Source organism: Anolis sagrei, chromosome Y (genome assembly GCF_037176765.1).
Source record: "Anolis sagrei isolate rAnoSag1 chromosome Y, rAnoSag1.mat, whole genome shotgun sequence".
Taxonomy (NCBI): domain Eukaryota; kingdom Metazoa; phylum Chordata; class Lepidosauria; order Squamata; family Dactyloidae; genus Anolis; species Anolis sagrei.
Window position 1 is genome coordinate 18295492 of NC_090035.1, and position 27069 is coordinate 18322560.

At 43.0% G+C, this 27069-nt stretch overlaps 1 protein-coding gene across 10 annotated transcripts in view; it reads left to right on the forward strand.

The window, feature by feature from the left end:
* Window positions 1-3020, forward strand: part of LOC137095529 (RNA binding protein fox-1 homolog 1) — a 1101487-nt gene extending 1098467 nt beyond the window's left edge. For all 10 annotated transcript variants that reach the window (XM_067462295.1, XM_067462296.1, XM_067462289.1 and 7 more), the window contains one exon: window positions 1-3020. This exon is cut by the window's left edge. The gene's annotated coding sequence lies outside the window, so the exon portion shown is untranslated.
* The last annotated feature ends 24049 nt before the right edge of the window (window positions 3021-27069 follow it).

The window sequence follows — 27069 nt, forward strand, 5'->3', positions numbered from 1 at the left end:
AGGCCACCATGACATTTAATGTGGGATCAGCCCACTATAATTATATAGTGTGAATGGGCCCAGGATCTTGGCTGTCAAACTCTGCTTTCCCCCCTCCAAGGCACCCAAGAATTGATGCCAAAGCTGCAGTGCCTGGCACAGCTGGAAAATTGCAGTTTGTCCGTGCATAATGTTGTCCTGTTTACAAGTTAACCTTAAGTTTTGGGGTGTTTGTCAGGGGTCTTCTTGTTTTTGTATTTAAAAATAAATCAAAGCAGAAAAAAAATAGTTATATTCTCATGTGTACCGTGCGTGCCATAAAGGGAGGGGGGGATAGAAAAAGGTTTTTAAAAAGGCAAGCACTTTAGTTAAAAAAAGAAAAAAAAACGATCAATTCACCGCTGTGAACCTGCCAACTTGCTATAAACAATTCTGCTTTTCAAAAAGTGTTTGTGGACGGCCTATGTCATCGTAATGTGCATGCAAAATATGACCAGTTGAACGATAACCATCAATAAAGTTTCACAAGATTTGAAAACAAGGTTTCTGTAGCATTTCTATCCAAAGATGGGGGAATAATAATAATAATAATAATAATAATAATAAGGACATCATTCTCCAATCCATCTCAGAGGGAATAGAGGAAAGAAAGTGTAAGAGAAAGAAAAAGACAGGGAATGAGAAAGATAGAGGAGTGACAGAAAGAAAGTGTATAAAACCATGCAAAGTATAGGCTACTAAAAATTATCAGTCAGGGAGTGAATAATTTATTCATAAATTTGGTCACTTTTTAACTCATCCTTCCCTGATAGCTTTAGATTAAGGCCATTGTTCCGGAAAGACTTTGCTATATGCAAATGTACCTTTTCTCACATTGAGCCCAAATGTTAAGTCACAAGGTGCTTTTTAGAAACCATGGACTCCCAACCAACTCAAAGCAGTTGGAGATGGGGAAGGAAGGCACGGAAAAGGGAGGAAACAGGAAGGCTTCTGGATTCCAATCCAGAAGTGTGGGGGGATCAGTTTCATTGAGGAGCATGCAATTCCAGTCCAACCGAGCTTCCTCATCATGTTCAACATTGAGGTGCAACCACGTAGGCATAAAGTAGTTCTCCAAATAAAGATACCACTGTTAATGAGTGACACCATATTAACAAGGGCAGCACTCCAGAAGGGATTTTCTGACTAGAAGGGCCTTCTCATTCCTATCTAGATCTAGATCTGATGAATGGCAAGAAAATCCTTCATATCTTGATCTAGATACAGATCTAGATACAGATATGATTATAGTTCTAGACATGGGTGATGAAATTTTCCTTCTGGCCAGAAAATCTCTTCTAGATCTGTAACTAGATCTAGGTGATTCAACTGAGAGACAATTTCAGGGTGACCCCTCCAAAATAAATTCAGACCACCAACCACTATGGATTGTGATGATCCTTTCTTTTTTGGAACCCTGAGTATCCTAAAAATATCCCCTGCTAGCTTAATTTTAATATTTCAAATGATAGGAAATGACATAGTTCTAAGGACATCATTTTCTCTAGAAGTTGGCCAATATTAAGATGACAGTAACCCCACCTTCAATTTTAGCCTGAACTTTAAAGGTGCTACTCAGGTTGATGAACCACATCTTTAAAATGGGTTCAGTATGTTGGAGAACCTCCTTTAAAGTCTGAACCAAATCCTGGAACAAATCCATTGACATTGCAGTCACAAGCCTTGGCTGGGTATTGGCTGCAAACTTTCCCATTGTCCCATTTCTATTCTAGAAAGCCAGCTTTCCAAAAAGAAGCTTTCAGGGATGGTCTTCATTCACTTCTGTTGAGTTCAGTGGAGCATGAGCTTGTGCTGTTTTCTAGGCCTAGCAAAGCAAATATTTCATTGTAGATGTTTAGGCTTAAATGGCCATTGTTCATGTGATCAGATCTTAAACATTATGGAAAAAAGTCAGAAAAATGTAATCTGATATTAAGTTTTGGGGGTTCCGAAACAAGGGTGCATACAGACGTACCATGACACTGGAATAGAAGTGGATAGATATGGCTATTACATTTTGTGGATATTGATGACTTCTAATTTAAAAGTAATAATTTCACCAATCTACAGGGATAGGTTGATCTATCAATTCTTATTTCTCCCAAATTGTATTGCTATGGAGCTTGAAAAATATGGATTAAAATGGCTAAAAACAAAATCTTCTTTCCTGAGGAGAGGGCATACCTTGACTCCTACCAACTTGATTGCTATGCATTCACTACCAGCTATTTTAATGCTGATCCAAACACAAGAGTTCTTTGTCTTTGCAAAATACAATATGCCCACTTTTACTCATTTAAAGTTTAAGCAGACTTCCAAACTCATTAGAAAATGATGTGGGTTGGTGACATCATGTGCATCAGTCAATCAGAGCTGTGCACAGGCAATCTATTATTCCAGTTCTAAACAATAGAGTGCATAATTGTATATGTGGTTTGGCTGCTCCAATAAAAACGTCTGTATGCACTCTGAAATACTTTAAGAATTATAATGATAGTACTTAACTGTTAAAGATATTTATTTTCTTACAAACTATCAGTTTGCACACAAAGATCTCCTGATGTGTAATTCTAAGTTGAATTCAGTGGCTGTGTCCCTCAAGGCAGCCCCCAATGTGTATCTGATGTTTAATTCTTGGAGATAATTGCCGATGGTTGAGGTTTGCCAAATGCTGTTGGAAACTATTTTTGTGAAAACTCCTTCAACACTCCAGTCATTCATTTTATTCAAATGTATGTCTGATATAGGGAATGTGTTTTTTCTTTCTTCTCCAGTTATATAAATTGCTACTGATAATATGAATTCTGATTTTAAAAAATAAACGATTAAGTACCATATGTAGAATATCGTGACTTCAAAACAGTTACAAATCTTAAAACCCAACAAGTGTGTATATCTGTCTTTAGAAATTAGTGTTTATATCACTACAGTGGTTTGTGAATAAAGAAAAAAATGGTTTGTAATATTAAAATAAAAGCTTCGTCTGAAACGGTGTAAATAAATTTGTGTCCAGAGTTGTTGTTCTTGTTGTTGTTGTAGTTACTATATGCGTCAGTTCTGTTAGTTAGTCTCAGTGTAAGCAAGTTGAACAAACTGATGGATAGTAAGTAAAGACATAAACAACTCCCATTGGTTAAATGGGACCACTTTAGTTGGGGCTAAAAGTATTTATTTATTTAGGACATTTGTATCCCATCCTATCTCAACCTCCGCAGAAGGACTCAGGGCTGCTATCAACCGGCACAGCACGGTGCCAACAACAGATTAAAACAAGCATAAATATACATATTATAATAAAACAATATAAAAAACATTAAAACAGTTCACCTATTTAAGCCATTAACTTAAAAGTAGGGTTTTCACTATTATTATTCTTAATAAAACAATTGATTTGTAAGCCAGAAGCATTAACTGAATTACAGTTGGTTGCAGAGCTTTGAGAAGCTTTGCTGTAGGCTGCATTAGTCTCCTAGAAGACTTTCAAAGGCTATCCAATCATTGTACCCACATAAAAAAGATTGCATTGGTTAATCTGCTCCCATATACACTACATACTCATTTATAGGTCTAGAAATTATAGTTCAAGAATCAACCCAGAAAACCTTGGGCAGCTTCTCCAGGGGACAATGTGAATACCAATGCTTAATTCAAATAAAAAAAGGAACCATCTCCATATTTGGGTAGAATAGCAAAAAGCAAAGATTTAGTCCATCTTCTTTTAATTAAGAAGCACAAATCCCCCGTAGCTGTGACAGAGCCTTAGGGTGGTGGCTAAACCCTTGAGTTGCCATTGATATTTTATTTCTCCCTGAAAGGACACTCAACTTACTTCAGAGGTCACCCCAGTGGCGCAAGGGGTTAAGCCCTTGTGCCAGCAGGGCTGAAGACCGACAGGTTGCAGGTTCAGATCTGGGGAGAGCACGAATGAGCTCCCTCTATCAGCTCCAGCTCTCCATGTGGGGACATGAGAGAATCCTGCTACAATGATGGTAAAACATCAAAACAACTGAGCATATCCAAACACATCCCTGGGCAACATTCTTACAGACAGCCAATTCTCTCACACCAGAAGTGACTTGCAGTTTCTCAAGTCGCTCTTGACATGGAAAAAAATAGAGAGAAGTTATATCACTATTTATCATGTTGACCCAAAAACCTATCCTTTACTTATACAGTAGAGTCTTGTTTATCCAAGCTTTGTGCGTCCAACTTTCTGTATTATCCAACACAGTCTTCCTCCCACCCGGATCCACAGCTGTTTCAATACATTGCATTGTTTTGGTGCTAAATTCATAAATACAGTAATTACTATGTAACTTTACAATGTATTGAACTGTTTTTTCTGTTGATTTGTTGTAAAACATGATATTTTGGTGCTTAATTTGTGAAAGCATAATGTAATTTGACATTTAATAGGCTTTTCCTTAATCCTTCCTTATTACTCAACATTTTCACTTATCCAACATTCTGCCGACCGTTTATGTTCGATAACCAAGACTCTACTGTACGTCAAATTAACTTATACATGAGTATATACAGTGTTCAAATAACTCTAGTAGAGTTTTTTTCAGGGACCAATTTCTGGGAGCTCTGAGACATCTTTGGCCCAAGAAATAACTCTTTTAAGAAGAGAGAATGACTAAAGTTCACCTCCTATTCTTTTATTTTCAAATAAAAAATGCCCCTTGTCCATGAAATGTCCTAGAACGGTGGTGAGAGACATGACAAAACACAACATTCTATAGAGGGAACTTTGGCTCCTACGGGCCATATGGGGCACAAAAATGACCCCAGGAACTGTCTATGGGCCACTCCAGTGTAACCCAACCACAACAAAACTATGTGAGTGTAAACTGGTAACAGACACCCATGAGGTGGGAGCTCTGCCATTAAAAAGAAATCCATCCATAGGCCTGGTTTTGCCTGAAGGACCATGTGGAGACAAAGTGCTTCAAGAGACCTTTCAAAGAAAGAGCTTCTTGGTGAAATGTGTCTCTGGTTGTGTGAATATTTTATAAAATCAACAGAGTTGCACACCAGTGGTCAAGTCGCTCCTTTGTTGAATACCAAAATTTTAGAACTCATTGTTTATTTGCCAATGTTTCCACTGTATTGCTTGTGCAATGGAGAACATGTATTTGGGTTTTCAAAGCTAGATGGCCCTACGTTGTGCCCAAAGACCCTGTATAGGAATAGGGTCGGCTCACAGAAGATGTGATTTGTGCTTTCTATTTTGAAGCAAGTAGATTACAATCATGTTACTGAAAGAAAATACCACAAGGTTAACTAACACACTGTGCACAAACAACTGTTACTATGACAGGTAACAACAATTGCAAGGGATGGAAAACTTTTGCTCCCACTTAACCTTGCATATGAGGTGGGAACGCACCCTCCTATTTAATAGGTAGAATAAGGGTTAGGTCACCCATGATATGGAACCCGTTTTTGTGACCCCTAATAATTTTGTTGTGAATTTCAAACAGTTTGCCAGCAAGCTATGCAGAAAGCCATGCAAATATGTTAAAACTTGTGTAAAAACTCAGCCTTACAAGCACTCCAGGACTCTTTGATGCACCCAAACACATCCATTTTCCTTTTCAATCCTTCTCAAAGTGGCAACAAGAAGTGATGCAATATCAGGTAAACAGGTAAAAGCCTTCATCATAAACTTTGTCCCAGATAGAATGGTGACATATCTCTATTTCTCTCCTTTAACACTCACTGTCCTTCTGCGGGACCTCCTCCAAAGTCATTTAGTGGAAAGTAAGGAGTAGGCATCAGGTAAGTTTCTGGCCATATCCCTATGGTCAGGCTCAGAATCACAATATCAACCTCAGGACTTTCAGAAGATCCCTAGAAAGGATGCCTTTTGTCACTGTGTCCGATTACTGGTACATGGCCAGATGCTTACCTCTCCCTAATACTTCCCCTTCTCCACCAATTTGGACATTGAATGTAGCAAAAAGTGAATCCTATGGATGAACATGAATTTCATCCCTCTAAAATGATCAGAACAGTTCAATATGCAGACAGAACTTTGAACTACATCTGTAAGCAACACAGAGACTAACTGAAAGAACAAAGTTGAAAGAAAAGCTTTCATAGACTCAGGAAACATCTGAAGAAGTACACCTAAGCCATCTCTACATGAGTAGAAAAAACCTCATAAGCAACCCAAAGTTATCATTGGCAGTCTTCATGACAATGACTTAATGACAATGTTTGGAATCTGTACTTTAAGCACCCACATTAAGTCAAGTTGATGAATACTCTAGAGCAGTGGTTCTCAACCTGGGATCCCCAGATGTTTTTGGCCTACAACTCCCATAAATCCTAGCCAGTTTATCAGCTGTTAGGATTTCTGGGAGTTGGAGGCCAAAAACACCTGGAGACCCCAGGTTGAGAACCACTGCTCTAGAGTTTGCAGAAATCTTTGGAGTGGCCTCAGGGTTTGCAGCTATGTGACCAACCAGATTTCAGCTTGATCCAATGTCCACATGTCCACCACCACCATTACACTTCCTCTGCATTGGTCAGTATACAGAAAGGTGCACCTTGTGTCACGGATGCAGCTTCTTATTGGCCATGGAGTTCCCTGTGAGAGTTTCACCATCATGGTTGTACCTGCTGAGGTCAGAATGGGACATCCATATGATCAACAAGAAGGAAAGGGTAGATTCATCCCTTTTGTTGATCCCACAGGCACCATGTTATGACTTCAGCCAATGTGACTGTTGATGGCCAGGCTTTGCAGAGAAATCCACGGTTAATGAGGAGCCACAGCAGCAATACAAGGACAAGTAAACTGGCTAGTGGGACCAATGTTATCTCATTCCTGCTGGGTGCCAATGTGGTATTAGCAGAGGATTTGGCTCAGTCCATGTGGCCACCATCATGGTTGAATCCAGGGTCAGTCTGGATCATAACTCCCTAGACTGGCCATGGATTAAGCAGCCAATGTAGACATGGCCACCGATCTCTGAAGTCATATGCTACCAACATGGTTCTCTCTCCAAAGCACTATAAAATTCCCTTGGTGTAAAAATATTAAAGTCTAATACAGCTGTGAATGTCATGACCAGGATGCCACCCAAAGTTCCAGTGAGGAAGGGACACCTGTGAGATGTAGTTCACCCAAAACTGTTACCATCTTTTCAGTATTTAGACTACTGATTTTCTGTTCCAGAATGACTAATAGTCCTTTGGGAGATTGTTAAACCTTTAAAAATAAAATTAAATGGCTGCACACACAGTATCGTTGCTTGAAATATTAGTAAATTTCACCCAGATTACACATGGTAAGGTTTTTTTTTAATGTCTACTAGGCACCACACTGTGCTAATGAGCCTGTGCCTGGCTTTTCAGCATTGGAAACCAGATTTTCACATTGTAAAACCTTTCATCTTCCTCAAGCTGCCTATTGCTAATGAATTTTTTATTTGTTTACTCAGTGTTTCTCCTGGTTATAAAAGTAACATTTAACATTGAAAGGGATTGGGGGGAGGTGGAAAAATAATACACATCACAACAGTCCTCTGTGCTAAATCAAAGCTAAGCATGATCCTATCAAAATCCTTTTAATGTTATCTTAGTTCTCTGGATTACCATGTCCAGTTGGAAGGGTAAAAAGGAAATGGAAATGAAGCAAATTAATACAGCAATATGGTTTTGGGAAAGAGGGTATTAAAAGGTATGAAAGTACTGAATTATTCAAGCTATAGAGGTTTGTCGTATGGGGTCATTATAAGTATTGTTGCTGAGCATCTGTGCTCTGGTGTGCCAATTTGTGTGCTCTTTTTTAGCCCTATTTTCAAGAAAGCTCAGTTATTTTGTTGTTGTACACAGTCTTAAGAACAATTTGCATGGATGACCCATCAACCCAATAGCTAAGTTGTCTAGAACAGATGAATTAACATCCAGCTGTTGTATTTCTCAGTTCCAGATACACACACTTATTGAAACCAGGTTCAACACCTTATTTCTTATGCACATCTCAGTTACTCATATTTATTTCTGAAGACGGACACCTACTCTGAGTTCAAGGATGCAGAAGTGAAGTCCTGTTGTGAATGAAGAGGTTCAAATTGCAGCACTGGAGACTCACACACATTGCATATCTGTGGGTTTCATGACGTATTTGGCATCTTGGATCCGTTGTGCCATTTAATGCCATTTGTGCAGAACTCTGCCCATGGACACTTAAACTACACAAGCCTGCGGAAGTATCTCAGTCTTTGTGTGACAGAAAAGAAGTCTGAGCAAATGACATGCCATAAAGAGAATCCATGAAGACATGAGAAAACTTGATATTTCCTTTGCACGCAAGATGAAATCCATCCTCAAACATCTACTCAAAACTATGAGGAAAGTTTTCATTCAAAGCAAATTCAAACTGTTTTCTCCCAAAAAGAATGTTCAAAAATTGCTTATTTATATCCATTCTGTCCCACAGATGACCACAGAATTGTGTTGGAATACCTAGAAAATCAAGAGATACCATGTTAACAGGTTGACCACAAAGTGTTGTTTTTATTTGCAGTTATTCTAGTTTTGTTGGGTCCTGAGCACCCAATAGCAGTGCACTTTCCTTTCTCTGCAGAATAACTCTTGACTTATCCATGGCTCATATTAATATTTGTTATGTTGATCACAAAATCTGCCCCCATCTACCCCTGTCTTATACATGAGGTTGACCTATACACAAGTATATATGGTAATTCAGTCCTGGACATAGTGGTAAAATATCTTCTATTTTACACCTTATAAAATTATGGTTCCATGTTTTTTATGGGAAATTTAACAAAAAATATGGAGATCATTAAAGGAAGGATATTTGCCTCAAGAGATTTGTTACGTTATAAAGGCCCTGAAATTATTGGTGTTAATCAACTACTGGAGCCTATATTTAGATTAATTAAAGCTTTTAACTGTGGAGAAATATTTCAAAAAGGCAAGGAGGCAGAGGAATCGTAGCACATAAGTCCCTTGCCTTACCTTTGGCTTTTTTTTTTTTAAAAAAAAAGTGGCCAATTTCATACAAAACCATAATGCTCAACCTAAACATTGATGGCTTCCTAAAGTTCTCCTTCATTGTGATACACTCCTATCCTGGTGAAAATGAAAATGAAAAATCTGGAGAAACTCTCAGAAGTTTATTGGTTAAAATTATAAAAGGAAGGTACTTTGTTTAGATAGTGAGAGCTTCATCTCTTGAGGTTGCTCTTCATGTGCATGTGTTTTATAAAGATGGATTCTCACTTCAAAGACTATTTCATTTTCAGAGTTAAGTTTGATCCAAAAAGAAGTTGAAGTATGATCCCTGTATCTATGGAAGATATCCTCCTGAATTTACCATGAAAAATATGATCCCTATTTTAAAATATGAACCCTATATCCATGAAAGATACCTTCCCGAACTTACCATGAAAAATGCGATCTTTGTATTAAAGTATGATCCCTATATCCATGAAAGACACCTTCTCAAACTTACCATGAAAAATATGATCCTTGTATTAAAGTATGATCTCTGTATCCATGGAAGATATGTTCCCGAACTTACCATAGAAACAGAAACTGTGGATGAAATTAACAATTTCCACTAAAAGTTCCCATTGGGTTTCACAAGAGAGCCTAGAAAAGTCCTAGAGAGATATCCTCTCTAAAAATTAACTTTTTCCATGTAATCCAATTTCTGTCTTTGAGTCTCATCACTAGATGAGTATATGTTGTTAGTTAAAACTCCATATTAAATTGTGACAATTTTAAATACAAAGGCTGCTCCCGGATGTTCACAAACAAGCAAAGTCTGTGGCTGTCTGTGAAAAGGGCCATGAATGCTTTTATATCAGATTCATTTACTTGTCCTACTGATCAGGAGCACGTTATCATGAAACAAAGGCAGAGAGTTGGCTATATTAGTTTAAGAAAAGTACTAGTCTCGAAATAGGATCTCTTTTACTAGGAAATACCAATTAAAAGGCATTCTGATTTTCTGCACAAGTAGGCCATGGGATCAGGAAACAAAAACCCTGCAAACTTAATACTCTGAAAGCCTTAAGCATTAAGGAAGATTAAGCGTCTCGTCTTGACACTGAGACTTGGCTGAGTCAGTGAAAATGAAGAACCGCGCAGGCAAAGGAATGGCCAAGTTAGCAAGAATAGGAGAATGCATGCATGATCCAACCAGCGATAAGGACTTCAAACTCTATCCTGTCCCTCTTCTCAATATAGACTGTTTGGCTGTACTACTGAATGATGGCTATTCCCCTAAGACTGATGTAGTGTTAGGAAGCGAGAAGAATTTCATTGGAGTCAAGATTCTTGACAGGAGGAAGAATTTCATGTTTTCCGAGACTCATTGCAAGATAATACATGCCTTGACCTCTGAAAGTCCTGCGTCTGCAGAGCTGGAGGTGTGTGCCAAAGAAATCCAATGTGCACAAAAAAAAAAAAAAAACCACAGCTAGGATCTGACCTCATTCTTGTGTAACATAGCTCTACACTCACATAGTTAAGTAGTATTTGGACTATACCACCTTTCTGCAAACTATCAGCATGGTACAACCAAATGGCTATCCGCGAATGTACCCATTGTTTCTTCAATTCCAGTGAATGAGGTGGTACTCTGCATGTACTACTGAATAATTACATACCATTTAAGAATATATATGTATGTGCTTTCTTCTCTCCCAGCACCAGCAACTTTAAGGCATTTTAAGGAGGCCTAGGGAAGGAAGAGTGATGCCCTGAGGCTGAGCTATCCTCCCTAGACTACCTTAAAAATTCCCTCCGTTGCCTGCAAACCTACAATCTCCTTTTCGCTTTGGTTTAATGCTTCCTTAAAGCTGTTTCTACTTTCTACTCTAGAGGAGAGGTAGGCTTCTCTTTTTGTTTGATGGGATTACTATTACTATTATTCTACGACCCAAAAGCTTCGTATCGTTCAGAACGCGGCAGCCAGGTTACTCACAAGAACGCCCATGAAATGCCATATAACACCAGTGCTGCAACATTTACATTGGCTTCCAACTGAATACCATGACCTGTATGAGATGCTAGTTCTGATCTTTTTACTAGAGCATTTGATCCCTGTTAATTTTTAATTTTTGTATGTATGTATTTTATCTTTTACAATTTAGCTGTAAATCACCTAGAGCATTCTTGGATGGAGGGCGATTAATAAGTAATTAAATGGTGATGATGATGATTATCATCATCATCTTTTAGATTATTTTCTGAAGGAGAGGAAGTAAAAGAGAAAAAGAAGGTAAAAGGGTGACTCTTTGTCTCCAAGCCCTCAAATGTGCATGCACCCTACCCACTATTCCTCAGCAGGTCCCCAGCTCCCAGTCAGTCCCACTAAATAAAAAGAATCAGGAAAACAAAGGAAAACAAAAAAAGATTCAACTGTGATGCCAAATAGGGGAGGAGGAGCCGAGATAAGTTTCCACTTGCTTTAGTTTCGTGCAGGTTTTCGTACCGGAAGAGCACTTACCATTACAAGCTCCCAACGCACCAAAGGTACCAAAGGAAATGGAGGAAACAGAGGAAAGGAAATCCACACACAACCCGAATAGTGACATTGGTGGAAATCTACTTAGGGAATTATAAACTGAATGCAGACCTTGTGCTGTGGTCAAAAATGTGCAACTGCATACGTAAGGGTACCAAGGAATTAATACAATGATAGCAAGTTGCCAGACATTGTGTCCACTATTTTAAAAGCAAAAACATTTTTAATGCATGCAAATGCAAAATATGTGCTTTAATTCAAACAGGGAAAATGGTATGCATCAGGAAGAAATGATTCAGAATATGCATTAGAATGTCAAAGCTATTCCCAGATGTTCACAGTCAAGTAAATTAAATACAAATAACTCTTGTGTATGTGTACACACACAAACATACATAAGTACATATACATGTGTGTGTGTACACACATACACAAGTATATATACATAAGTGTGGGTGTGTGTATGCACACACAACCAAATGGGTATCTGCAAATGTGCCTACTGGTTTGTTTTTTTCAATTTCAGTGAATTGCATGTATTGCATGTACTACTGAATAGTTACACCATATATAGTAGTTACACAGAGAGAGAGAGATGTACCTGCATGAGTACATACACTTCTTATGAAATTTATTTGAAAGGAGAAAGGGAGGGGGGACAAAAAGCAAGAAAGACGGCTTACTGACTTTTAAGATGAATTCATTTTTACTTTAGCATGAGCTTTCATGGATATGAACCCACTTATTCAGATGCAGTACAGAGCATTAGTAAAGCCTTCCATTAGAAAGCATTGCTATGCTTTTGAAGAAATTTGATAAAGTTGAGGCCAAGGCTCCCCCCCCCCCCCCCCCTTAGTTTCACTTCTTGGCCTTTTTAACACAGTGAACTTAATTTGACATGTTTGGGGTGGGGGTTAGTTGTTGTTGTTTTTTTTTGGGGGGGGGTGCCAAAATCAGGTGTGTGATTTCAGCCAATCATAGGCTTTCTGCCCTACTTTTTCTGCAAATGCACTCATAGAATCATGAATTCTTACCATTGGAAAAAACTCAAGGGAGTCTTCAGTTGTGTATGTGTACACACAAACATACCTGGCCTCTGTGCCCCTTGAGGGCCCTCTCAGTTCTAAAATTCTATGATCAATGACAAATTATTATTGTCCCTACCAGCCAGCTTGTATTACTATGTTTTCAATCTCACCTCCACCTCCATTGCTTTCTTTCCTTGTTTTCAGGCTTGCCTCAGTGTTCCAGTTGTTAATTGAATTAGCTCCCAGTTTCCACGCAAGCTCTTTGAGTCACTTTGAATGTAGAAAGGCATCCTTCACAACTTCTTTTTGAGTTTGGTGGAATTTGATTACAACCCGCTAATGAGTGTCATCCTGTTTCTTGCTCGTTAGGAAGACTCCTGTTAATCACCTTGTTGGTTTTGATTTCCGTCTGTCGGTGCCTCTGTTCGGCTGGCTCCGCGTGAGCTCCCCACCGTCTTTGTGAAACAACGTAACTAAAACGCCCTTCCACTTTGTGACAGCTAATTGCTTACAGGTGTTAAAAGGTAAATGAAATAAAATGTGATACACGAGGAAATATTTGGCACAGTGATTTCACCAAGGAGGCTGTGGCTACAGTATGTTTTGTCAGAACATTTTTAAATAAGAACCTGAGGCCAAGGAGGAGGAATGAAGAGCTACACAGGTCTTTGAGACATTTAATGACGGCTGGGAATACTTTGAGGTTGTGTGGGAGAGTTAAACATAGATGGTGCTATATAATCCTTGTTTTGAATGATAAAGTTGTGCAACTGAACCAAGACTCTAAATGTGGAACCTGTCATGTTCTACCTGGAAGAGGCCTCCTCAGATGTAGAGGAGAGCCACATCAAGAGGGTGGTTCCACACAGCACTAAATTATACACTTTAGTCAGGGGTAAAATAACCCGGAACCTGAAAAGCTGTTCAGATACAGATCTGTTGGTCCTGAGATTTCTACCTTCGTCATCCACACTTGCTGGTTTGTTGAAGGATTTTGCAACCCCCAAGATGGCCACCGTTGGACTTTTAGGTGTTGTTCCTGTGTTATACATGTGTGTCCTGATTGCTCTTATTGTGAAAAGATGTACAATGTTGACTAGGAGGCCACAACTTTGTCCTGGCCAGAGAAAATGTGCCCTCCAAACATTTCATGACGTTTCTGGCACACAAACAAAGTTCTACTCAACTGTCACGTTCTTTTTAGGAACTGACCAATCAGGAACAGAAGTTCTAAAACCTGAGAACAAACCCGGATAAAAAAAAATCCCATGATTTCCGAGTGCAGGGACATACAGACAGTAGAAGGTGTGAATCTTTGGCTCAGAACTGGAATATTCACACACCTGAAAATCTTGTGTTGTTTGCCATTTGTAGTGATTTATTCCACATTTACAGGGAATGGTGTTTGGCCACCCTCCTCTTTGCTGCGGGAACTCCTCGGATAAAAGTACTGTCTGGATGGGCCTGGTGTCAAAGGAAGCTGGCATTTCTGTCTTGGAACCGGTAGAATTGGAGTCCATCCCATGCAGATGGTGAAGTTGTGGCAGAAGTACTTCACCATGTTGAGCATTATACATTAAAGTGCAGGGAGCAAAAGGCCAGGCAATGCCCTGCTCGACCTTAAATATGGGGTGCAGACTTACTGAAGAAAATGAGCCTGGTCTCATGCTGGCTAAACATTAATTTAGCTCAAGCCATTCTGTTGCTCTGAAACTTCCATTCAACCCAGACTATTTATTTGTTATTTGTCGTGTCAGAACAACCAGTCTAACAGAACAAAGCAAAGAAACAGAAAAATACACAACTTGTGAGTTTGGTAGCTGGTTAAATGTCCTTTGACCAGTATCTGGCCACTTGGAGTGCTTTCGGTGTTGCTGCAAGAAGGTCCTCCATCGTGCATGTGGCAGGGCTCAGGTTGCATTGCAGCAGGTGGTCGGTGGTTTGTTTATTATTATTTATTTATTTATTAGATGCACTTATTGACCGCCATTCTCAGCCCTTACGGGCGACTCATGGCGGTGTACAGTACACATAAAAAGACAGTTACAGAGGCCAGTATCAACAACATATGACTATACAACAAATACAAACTACAAACTACATAAAAATCCGCGTCGTCTCTTAGTAGAATCATAGCCAGTCTCATTTTCCTTATACCATTCCAGTTCTCATTACTGTAATGTTGTTGCTTAGCACTTAATTAAATGCCCTCTCGAACAGCCAGGTCTTAAGGCTTTTTCGAAAGGACATGAGGGAGGGCGCCTGTCTGATGTGTGCCGGGAGAGTGTTCCACAGCCGGGGGGCCACCACCGAGAAGGCCCTCTCCCTCGTCCCCGCCAGCCGTGCCTGTGATGCAGGCGGGATCGAGAGAAGGGCCTCCCCAGACGATCTCAAGGTCCTCGTGGGCTCGTAGGCCAAGATGCGGTCAGAAAGGTATTTTGGGCCGGAACCGTTTAGGGCTTTGTAGGCCAAGACCAGCACCTTGAATTGGGTCCGGTAGCAAATCGGCAGCCAGTGAAGCTGGGACAACAAGGGCGTTGTGTGCTCCCTGCTACCCGCTCCAGTTAGTAACATGGCTGCCGCACGCTGGACCAGCTGAAGCTTCCGGGCCGTCTTCAAGGGCAGCCCCACGTAGAGAGCGTTGCAGTAATCCAGGCGGGATGTGACAAGAGCGTGTACCACCGTGGCCAAGTCAGACTTCCCGAGATACGGGCGCAGCTGGCGCACGAGCCTAAGCTGTGCAAATGCTCCCCTGGTCACCGCTGAAACCTGGGGATCCAGGCTCAACGATGAGTCCAGGGTCACACCCAAGCTGCGAACCTGCGCCTTCAAGGGGAGTGCGACCCCGTCCAGCACAGGCTGTAACCCTATATCCCGTTTGGCCTTGCGACTGACCAGGAGTACCTCTGTCTTGTCTGGATTTAGTTTCAGTTTGTTCGCCCTCATCCAGACCGTTACAGCGGCCAGGCACCGGTTCAGGACCTCGACAGCCTCCTTAGTAGCAGGTGGGAAGGAGTGACAGAGTTGGACATCATCTGCGTACAGATGACACCGCACCCCGAAACTCCGGATGATCTCACCCAGCGGCTTCATGTAGATGTTAAACAGCATGGGGGACAGTATGGAACCCTGTGGCACCCCACAAGTCAAAGGTTGTGGTGCGGAACAGGAGTCCCCCAATGACACCTTCTGGGTGCGACCCTCCAGAAATGACCGGAGCCACCGCAAAGCAATGCCTCCAAGACCCATTTCCGCAAGGCGCCCCAGAAGGATACCGTGGTCGACGGTATCGAAGGCCGCTGAGAGGTCCAGGAGCACCAACAGGGACACACTCCCCCTGTCTAGCTCCCGGCGCAGATCATCCACTAAGGCGACCAAGACCGTCTCGGTACCATGCCCCGGTCTGAAACCAGACTGTGCCGGATCCAGATAATCCGTGTCTCTCAAGAATACCTGGAGTTGTGAGGCCACCACGCTTTCCATGACTTTGCCCAAAAAGGGGAGATTGGAAACAGGCCGAAAGTTGTCCAATTTAGTGGGGTCCAGTGATGGCTTCTTCAACAGCGGCTTTATAATAGCCTGTTTTAGGCTCGCTGGAATCTTGCCTTCCCGAAGGGAGGCATTCACCACCACTGTTACCCACTCGGCCAATCCCCCTCTGGCCTCTCTCAGAAGCCAGGATGGGCAGGGGTCTAGGATGGGCGTGGTGGGCCTCATTCCTCCAAGTATCTTGTCCACATCCTCGGGTTTCACAAACTGAAAAGAATCCAACAAAATAGGACAAGCAGGTGCTCTCGTTACATCCACAGAGTCTGCATCTAACGCGGCGTCCAGCCCAGAACGGATCAAGGCGACTTTGTCTGCGAAGAACCGAGCAAATGCTTCACAGCGCGCGACCGAATTGTCAGGGCTCCCACCTGCAGAGGCGGGAGTTAAAAGACCTCTGACAATCCGAAACAGCTCCGCCGGACGGTTCTTTGCAGACGCAATAGTGGCCGCAAAGAAAGTTTTCTTTGCGGTCTTTATTGCCGCGGCATATGCCCTAAGAAAGGACACAAACCGTGCTCGGTTTGACTCGCTCGGTTCCGAACGCCACACGCTCTCTAGTTCCCTCTTCCTTCGCTTCATAGCTGCCAGCTCCTCAGTAAACCAAGGGGCTGGTTTAGCTCGGCTACTTGAGAGGGGACGTTCCGGAGCAATCATGTCAATAGCCCTGGTCATCTCCCCATTCCAGAGAGCCACCAAGGCTTCGACATGGTCACCTACCGAGGTGGCGGGAAAATCCCCAAGAGCCGTCAGGAAGCCATTCGGATCCATCAGTCTCCTGGGGCGGACCATCTTAATGGGTCCTCCACCTTTGCAGAGGTTAGGGGGCGCAGTGAGCCTAAATCTGATCAGGAAGTGGTCGGTCCATGGCAACGGAGAGATGGACAACTCCTCCACACCGCCACCCTGTTCCCATCCCTGACAGAAAACCAAATCCAATGTGTGTCCAGCACAGTGGGTGGGGCCAGATATTTGTTGGGACAGCCCCATGGTTGCCATGGCAGACATGAAGTCCTGAGCCGCGCCTGTGAGGGTCGTCTCGGCATGGACGTTGAAGTCTCCCAGCACAAGAAGCCGTTGAGACTTCAATGCCAGGCTCGAGACCACCCCCGCTAGCTCAGGTAGGGAGACTGTAGTGCAGCGAGGTGGACGGTACACTACTAGAATCCCTATACTGTCCCGGTCACCCACCCTCAGGTAGACGCTTTCGAAATTTGCGGTCTGCGGGATGGGGCACCTGGTCAGATGGATGGAGTCCCTATAGACCACTGCGACCCCGCCTCCCCGCCCTCCGGATCTAGGTTGGTGCTGCACGGAGAAACCCGGAGGACAAAGCTGGGTCAGATTTACTCCTCCAGCTTCATCCAACCAGGTCTCCGTGATGCACGCCAGAGCTGCCCGTTCGTCCAGGATTAAGTCCTGGATCCAGGTCGTTTTTCCGTTGACAGATCTGGCGTTCAACAGCACCACCTTCAGACCGGAGGGTCCGCTCACCTGGTTACACCAATTTACCTTAGGAGACTGATTTGGAATTTTGATTATAGATAAGTGGTCCGAATTTGGCCGAATTTGAGGTCTCCTTTTCCCGCATCTCCTCCTTCCCACCACGACCTCTATGGGGGCCCCTCGGCTAGTGGAACACCTCCCCTCCTCCATGCCGCTATTTCTGGCTAGGGTCTTAATCACACTTTCACCAGCTGTTTGGGATGTTGGCGTTTTATCTTGCCAATTGTGCTGGCCTTCTTCATCCCCCCTCCTCCCCTCATTGTTTCCCACAGGTTCCAGCCCACTACCTCCCCTGCCCCTTCCACCAGATAATAGTGACAGAGACAGTAAGCATAGGAGGGTGGGGGACCACATGGATGGAAATGGACACTTCGGTAGATGAAGGGTACCAGAGGCAAGCATTAGCCGCGAAATAGGATGGTCCTTGAATACTAGAGTCTTAAAGTGCAAAGTGCAAGGTAAATTCCGTGGCTACCGAGTAATTCTTAAGGTGCAAGGTTTTTAAAGTGCAACAAGATATTAAAGTGCAACAGCCTCAACAGAAAATATTTGGCCCTCTATACTACTAAAGTGCGGCAGGAGGAGTTGGGAGGGGTAAAGTGCCACAGTTGGTAAAGTGCAAACAGTTGGCTACGGAACAGGCGCCACTAAGCGCTATATTATGGTCTTATTACCACATTAGCAGCAGAGGTAGGACGGATTATACCGTGCAATGTTCGCAAAATGTACACAGTGGTCAGGAGACTGGCAGTTAGTAAAGTGCTATGATTCAGATGTAAATAGCTGACGTTTGATGTAAATTGGCGGATGGACCTCCGGAGGTGGTCGACACGGTGGCGGTCAGCTCAGATGGGGGGGGCCGCCGCTTGGCCGGTGGTGAGGGCCAGATGGAAAGGCAGTAGGGCCCGGGCAGAATAGGCAAAGGTGGAAAGCCTAGTTGGCCCAGCGGCCGAAGGAGACAAACAAGTCCAGATGGTTAGGCCGCAGGCCGAAGCCACCCGGCAAGGGACCGTCTCTCTTCGGCTTGATTTGGCCAGTTGGCCCGCGGCCCAGCAGCTTGCTCCGGCCCCTGGAGGAATCCTCGCCGGCAACTGGGACAACAAGGGCTTTAGCTATGAATAGCTCAGCAGATGGAAAAGCTGGCGCGTTGGTAAGAAGGCCCGATGGAAAGTAGTCCAGGGCAGCCAAGCTGGATGGAAGGATTCAGGACACCTGTGGCAGGAGCAGCAGCAGTCTGAGACTAGGCCAAGGCAGGTGCAACACAGCTTTATAGTCCCTCCCTCCTTGGAGGATTGCTGAGTCGCACCCAGTTGGAAAGGGCCTGGGGCTTCTCCTACTCGCAAGTAGTCCAGGGCAGCCAAGCTGGATGGAAGGATTCAGGACCCCTGTGGCAGGAGCAGCAGCAGTCTGAGACTAGGCCAAGGCAGGTGCAACACAGCTTTATAGTCCCTCCCTCCTTGGAGGATTGCTGAGTCGCACCCAGTTGGAAAGGGCCTGGGGCTTCTCCTACTCACAAGTAGTCCAGGGCAGCCAAGCTGGATGGAAGGATTCAGGACCCCTGTGGCAGGAGCAGCAGCAGTCTGAGACTAGGCCAAGGCAGGTGCAACACAGCTTTATAGTCACTCCCTCCTTGGAGGATTGCTGAGTCGCACCCAGTTGGAAAGGGCCTGGGGCTTCTCCTACTCACAAGTAGTCCAGGGCAGCCAAGCTGGATGGAAGGATTCAGGACCCCTGTGGCAGGAGCAGCAGCAGTCTGAGACTTGTTCTTCTCCACACTCGCATGTCGAGGATTCTACTTTGTAGCCCCATTTCTGAAGGTTGGCTCTGCATCTCGTGGTGCCAGAGCGCAGTCTGTTCAATGCCTTCCAAGTCGCCCAGTCTTCTGTGTGCCCAGGAGGGAGTCTCTCAATTGGTATCAGCCATTGGTTGAGGTGCTGGGTTTGAGCCTGCCACTTTTGGACTCTTGCTTGCTGAGGTGTTCCAGCGAGTGTCTCTGTAGATCTTAGAAAACTATGTCTAGATTTAAGTCGTTGGCGTGCTGGCTGATACCCAAACAGGGGATGAGCTGGAGATGTCTCTGCCTTGGTCCTTTCACTATTGGCTGCTACTTCCCGGCGGATGCCAGGTGGTGCAATACCGGCTAAGCAGTGTAATTTCTCCAGTGGTGTAGGGCGCAGACACCCCGTGATAATGCGGCATGTCTCATTAAGAGCCACATCCACTGTTTTAGTATGGTGAGATGTGTTCCACACTGGGCATGCATACTCAGCAGCAGAGTAGCACAGCGCAAGGGCAGATGTCTTCCTTGTATCTGGTTGTGATCCCCAGGTTGTGCCAGTCAGCTTTCGTATGATATTGTTTCTAGCACCCACTTTTTGCTTGATGTTCAGGCAGTGCTTCTTGTAGGTAAGAGCACGGTCCAGAGTGACTCCCAGGTATTTGGGTGCGCTGCAATGCTCCAGTGGGATTCCTTCCCAAGTGATCTTCAGAGCTCGCGATGCTTCTTTGTTCTTGAGATGAAAGGTGCATGTCTGTGTTTTAGATGGGTTAGGGATCAGCTGGTTTTCCCTGTAGTAGGCAGTAAGAGCACCTAGAGCTTCGGAGACCTTCTGTTCTACAGTCTCAAAGCTCCCTGCTTGAGCAGTAATGGCACGATCATCAGCATAGATGAAGCTCTCTGTCCCTTCTGGCAGTGGCTGGTCATTTGTGTAGATGTTGAACATGGATGGAGCAAACACGCTCCCCTGAGGCAGGCCATTCTTCTGTTTCCGCCATCTGCTTCTCTGGCCCTGAAACTCAACAAAAAAGCCTCCTGTTTTGTAGCAGGTTTCCTATGAGGCAGGTGAGGTGGTAGTCCTTTGTGATATTATACATTTTTCTCAGGAGGAGGCGGTGGTTCACAGTATCATAGGCTGCTGACAGGTCTATGAAGACAGCTCCTGTGATCTGCTGCCTTTCAAAGCCATCTTCTATGTGCTGAGTCAGGTTCAGCACTTGCGATGTGCAGCTTTTGCCTTTTCTGAAGCCAGCTTGCTGTGGGATCAGACAGGGGTCTATTTTTTCCATAATTCTATGCAAAATAGGTCTCTCCAGAACTTTGTAGAGGTGGCACAACAGGGAGATTGGTCTGTAGCTTTTTGGGTCATTACGGTCTTTGCCTGGCTTCAAGATGGTGATGACTCTTGCTTTCCTCCAGATTTTGGGGATCTGACAGGATGCAGTGCAGTTGTTCATCAGCTCCAGCAGCCAGCTCCTTGCTTTTGGACCAAAGTTCTTGATTTGTTCCATCCGTAGGTCATCCAGGCCAGCTGCTTTGCCATTTTTACATTTATTGAGAGCCATGTCCAATTCAGTAGATGTAAAGGGTTCATGGAGGTTGTTGTTCTCAATATTGGTTTCTTTCCTACTTTGGTGGCAAAGTTGGGTTTCCCATTCTTCAAGAGTTGGTATGCTATCTGATCTGCCTTTATGTTGGCATGGGTATTAGTTTATGAGGGGTCATTGCTCAACTGTCTCAGTAGCCTCCAGGCCTTCTGGCTGCTCCTGCCCATGTCGACCTCTGTGATCAGTTTGATCCACTGTTCTTTCCTGGCTTCAGAGATGGAAGATACAATGCTCTGCGCTGCCTGGAGGGTTTGCTCACTAAATGGGTCTTTGTTGTGGAGCCTGTAATAGTTTTCCAACAAGGCAGCTGTTTCAGGGGTAATGCCCTGAAGGTAGTTGGTTCTGCAGCCTCTTGGTATGGAGGCCCGTGAGCAGGTTTTCACAATTTCAATAAAGTGCTTGTATTCCTCAGGTATTGGCGCGGCCGATGTGATCATGTTATCTAACATGTCTGAGAATTTAGTCCAATCTGCCTTTCTGAAGTTGAATCTTCATTTAAATCGAACTTCCTGAGGCCTTATTGTTGGGAACAGTTGGCATACTATTGGTCGGTGCTGTGTGTTTGGGATTGGTGGTCCCACTGATTTGGTGCATTGCTGTCGCTCACAAATAGGAGGTCTGGGTTGTAGCCTCGGTGCCATCTCCCGCTGTTGTAGGATGGTGGGAGCTTGCTATCATGGATGAGTGATAGTTTGTGCAGTTCAGACCAGGACAGGACAGCCTCTCCATTTCTGTCCTCTTGAGCATAGCCCCATACGTGGCTATGGCTGTTGAAGTCCCCAATTACTACCGCCCTTTGGTGCCTGTCAAAGTTCTCGGGGGAGGAGAAGCAGAACTCTTCATTTGGGGGCTTGTACACAGAGGTGATGGTGATGTTGTTAAGCTCTACTATTATAACCTCTATATTGTTTTCTTCAGTATTGTGGGCACTGCTGACTTGGAGGCCTGGTTTGACAAAGACGGCACTTCCATACTGCGCATGTGGTCTTTCTGCTACTAAGACCATTCCTGGAACTTTGGGTCGTTTCTGTTGTTCATCCCTGTGTGTTTCTTGGACACACAGCACATCGAATTTCTTATCTCGGCACAGTTCATAGAGCAGTTGCTCTTTGGCAGCTGACATGCCTTCGATATTGATTGAGATTATTGTCATGGTTGGTCCTGAAAAGGACCGTTGGTTGTTTTGCTTGCTTGCTTGCATGCTGGTCGCTTCTGTGGCGAGAGAATCTGCCGTCTACGAAGACGTTGCCCAGGGGACGCCCGGATGTCTTGCAATCCTGCGAGGAGGCTTCTCTCATGTCCCCCAACCCAGACTGATATTGCTGGTATCCTGGACATCTGAGCATTGGGACCACCAGTTTGCTTATCAGCTGTGGATTCTTCTCAAATCTATTCACACTGTTTAGACTACATTTCTGCTTCTAGGACCTGGAATGGACCCTTTTCTTCTCAACTAGTACCAGCTGATTCTAGGTATGTTCACTTTGGCACCTGATAACCTTAAGCAGGCATAATCAATAGTACAACTAGGTGCGAGTGCAAATTCATGTGCATAGATGCACTACATGTCAATGCATAATGGCTCCAAATGAACAACTATATTTCTTCATCCTTAAAATTAATGTAGATATTCCATGTAGGCCAAGGAAGCCTACATAGATAGAAGATAGCATACAGATTCCAGTAAATATTACTGATCTTTCAAAAGAGGGCATTATTACACATGACAGATCCTCCAATGCATGCCATGGTGAGACCATGGCTTTAGGGTCTAGATTTTTCAATGTCAGAGCAGTGCTATCTGTGGTTCTGTATTCCATTTGCAAAATAGGTTGTTCACCTTTCATGGTGCTTGCTTATTTAAAGTTTGGAGTAAAACCCAAAGAAGATTCATTACCACTAGCTACAACTGAGAATAAGAGAACAACACACTTGTAATGTTTAGAGCGCTTGTTCCAAGCTTGAGTTTTGGGTGCAATATTCTTTACAGTTAGGATAGTGTTTATTTTTTTCCTTTTAAAAATAATACTTTTAAAGCATGTTTAAAAATGCATGGAAAAATATAAAACTCCCAGCCTAAGCATTGTGTTAATAGTAGGAAATGAATTCTAAATTAAGGCAGGATATATAACAATAGGTCACATTCCTAGTTACTGTCAAGAAGCTGTTAATTGAAAATATGAGCACTCGTACAGCTGTTTGGTGTCTCCTAAAGATGTTTTATTTGGACCTCTGTTCCTACCAACACTTTCAAATAGCAATAATCAACCTGCAATTAGGTTTTAAGCTGCTTAAACTTCAAGTCGTGACAATGTCAATGTTCATACAGGTCCCCAAATCCACAAGAGACTTTTCCATCTGGTAATTCCTACAGGTTTCATTGTTGTTCTTTCTAAGAATGCAATTATTAACTCCATCAGTGGGAATCAACTCTTTGGTAAATAATAGGGGTGTACACTCAACAGCATATTGAGTCCTGGCCCTGTGTTTTGCCTTCAGAAAAGGTTCTGATTAGAAGATCCCTCAAAAAGATCCACAATCTTCACAGTGCTGTTGGTTTTGTGTGTGTGTGTGTGTGAGTGTCAAGAATGACTTGAGAAACTGCAAGTCACTTCTGGTATGAGAGAATTGGCTGTCTGCAAGGACATTGCCCAGGGGACACCTGGATGTTTTGTGTTGTGTCCAAGCCACATTCGAAGCTCAGAAGAAGTATACTTAAGGTTTAACCCAGCAAGAGTAGACCTATTTAAGTAACAGAGACTCTTGTTGCTGGCTCACCACTGAATGGTTTGATTTATTAGGTTTACTCAAAGGGGATGTTTACACTTTTGAATAGCTGAATCTGGAGCTGTTTATTATGTATTATATTTATATATATTTATTTATATTCTGCCTTTCTCTACCCCAAAGGGGATTCAAGGTGGCTTTACATACACAGCCGTTGTCCATGTGGCCAGAGACCATAGTCTGGGCTGTCACCTTCTCCTTGTTGGTACTGCTCCTAGGTATTTATTTATTTATTTACTGCATTTCTATGCCACCTTTCTCAGCCCGAAGGCAACTCAAGGTGGCTTACACTGGCACGATTTGATACCACAATGAACATAAACAGAGACAAGAGAAAGGCCTTCTCGGTGGTGGCCCCTCGGCTGTGGAACGCCCTCTCTATAGATATTAGATCAGTCACCTCCCTTTTAACGTTCTGGAAAAAAGTCAAAACGTGGCTTTTTGAACAGGCATTTGCAAATGCAGAGTAATTGACATAGGAAAATGGAATGACTAGACAATGAGTCTGGACAATGTTTTTAACACAATGAATTTATATTTTATTGATTTGTTTAGTTTTTAATATATATTATGCCTTTAATTGTATTTATGTTATTGTAAACATTTAATTTTGCCCTGATAACCACCTTGAGTTACCTATGGGCTGAGAAAGGCAGTATACAAACACAGTAAATAAATAAAAATAAACAAACAAATTTAAAACAAATTTAAAAACAATTATCACACATTATAAAAAAAAACCCCTGTAATAGCATTAAAAGCATAAAACACCAGTAACTCCCTATTAGCTCATTTTCCAAAGACATTGTCAAGCCGTTCCATATTCATTCTTTCCTGGGTTCCATATTCATCCATTACACTGCATTTTCAAAGGCTTGTTCAAAAAGCCAGGTTTTTAATTTTTTTTCAGAATGAAAGTAGGGAGGGGGCCAATCTAATATCCCTAGGGGGGGAGTTCCATAGCTGAGGAGCTACCACTGGGAAGTCCCTGTCTCTCGTCCCCGCCAGGCGCGCCTGCAGCGAAGACGGGATCGAGAGCAGGACTTCCCCAGAAGATCTTAAATTCTCCAGAAGATCTAAAATTCCATATTTTCCATAGGGAGATATACGTTCGGACAGTTAGGCTGGGCCCGAACCATTTAGGGCTTTATAGGCTAAAGCCAGCACTTTGAATTGTGCCCCGTAACAAATTGACAGGCACTGGAGCTGGCGCAACAGAGGAATTGTGTGCTCCCTGAGCTCTGCTCCCGTTAGCAACGTGGCTGCCACCCACTGGACCCAATTGAAGCCAAAGAGTTCCAAAAACCTGGGTCACTTTTCCCTTGTTCTGTTTTGAATATGTTGAATTGCTATGTTGTATGGTTAATTGCATGTCCCTTATAATATTTATTTAAGGAACACACAGAGACTTGTCATAATGAGCTGGTTTCTCTTTTCCTGTGATTAAAATCAAAGTAAATACATCTGATGTTCTGAGGAAGCAGCATGCAAGGGTCAACCTAGGAGGTGGCACAGCATTCTCATATATGTTCTGGCAATGCGCAATGCACAATGGAGATATGAGATAGAACAGGAAAAACACAGGGGTCAGGAGGAAATTGAAATACACAGGTCGGTGGCCTGTCAATACTGCGGCTTCTTCTAATTCCTGATGGTAAGCATCGTTACACAATATAAAATACACACATACACATACACATATTGAATTGTTGAAGCCTTTCAGGGCCGGAATCTCTGGGTTGTTGTAGATTTTAGGTTTTTTGGGCTAAATGACTGTGCCGTCGCACCCAGACCCTATAAAAATAAACTAAGATGTGCTTCTCTCTTTGTCTGAGCGGACCGCAGGGGTCTTTCTTTAGAAGCTTGAGATTTTCAGCAACTGAGGCTACTTCAGTCTTTAAACATCAAAACAGAATATTTATTTCTCAAAGTCCTTGCAGACTTGGCACAGCTTGTTAAAGTTACAAACAAAACAGTCAATTGGTGAAACCATAGAGGTGATATTTCTTTTCTTCAGTTACTGAGGTAACCTTTTCCCCAAAAGGCAGGTAAGATTCTGGAATCTTTCACCATAACTCTGAGCTGCTATGGTTAGAAAAAAGCAGGTTTTTCCCTCTCTATAGCTCAAGGTTAGCTTTGGAGATAAAGTAATGCTCAATAACATTCAATAACTCAATATCTATCTATGACTCAGTAAGCTTCTCTATCTAAATAACTCAATAACTCAATCACTCAATCACTATCTATAGTATCTCAATCTATATCTGTTTTTCAATCTAACTTTCTACCTATATCTCAATATTCTATCTATCTCAATCCTGTCTCAATCAGCTTCTTTATATCTTAATCTCAATTATTCTTGTAATGGTTTTCTCAGAGTACCTGCCTGGCCACAGCACATCTGAAGCTTTCTTTCTCAACTGAAGGAGGAAGGGGAGATTCCAAAATGGAGATCTCATCCCCTGGAGAAAGGGCGGTCTCTAGACCCAAAGAGATACCTTTCTGAACCAATAACTGCAAAGGAGGCCTGCAGACTGGCCTTCCAGCCTCTGATAATGTTAACTTTCAGAGTGCAACTAATATTGTAGCAACCCTGGAAAAAATGCAAAAGAATGCTATCCCATGCAACTAAAAGGTAATGCAAACTATGCTCCTGGAAGACGGAACAATGACCATGTTCTAAAAGCATTTTCTCTTGATGTTTCACCTACATCTATGGTAGGCATCCCCAGAGGTTGTGAGGTGAGACTTTACATCCTCTAAGGATGCCTGCCATAGATGCAAACAAAATGTCAGGAGAGAATGCTTCTAGAACATAGCCATTTAGCCCAAAAAACCTACAACAACCCATACATAAATTCTTTCCATTCCTAATCCATCCAGGGAAATCCAATGCCTAAGAGTGGCATCCAATGTGAAAAGTTGCATTTTATGTTATAGTAAAGAAGTGGAGATACCATATTTAGATGAATTCTTATATATGTGTGCCAAGATCAAGTCTCACCTGGAACACCAAGTAATGGCTTCAATGAATTGTACCTACAACCTAAATGAAATAAGAAATTCCCTTCTCCTGTTCTTTACAAACTAATTGGCAAGAGTTGATCTTGATAAACATTACAAGACCACTTCAGTATATCGAGGGAGAAATAACCTGCATATCCTTCTTTTCTGACACCACCCCTCCAACCACCCCCTCCTCCTAATAACAAATATTTAGCAAGTGGCTCCTCCAGGGAACAACCACAATATCTGTGTAATTATGCATTTTCAAGATCTTTATCT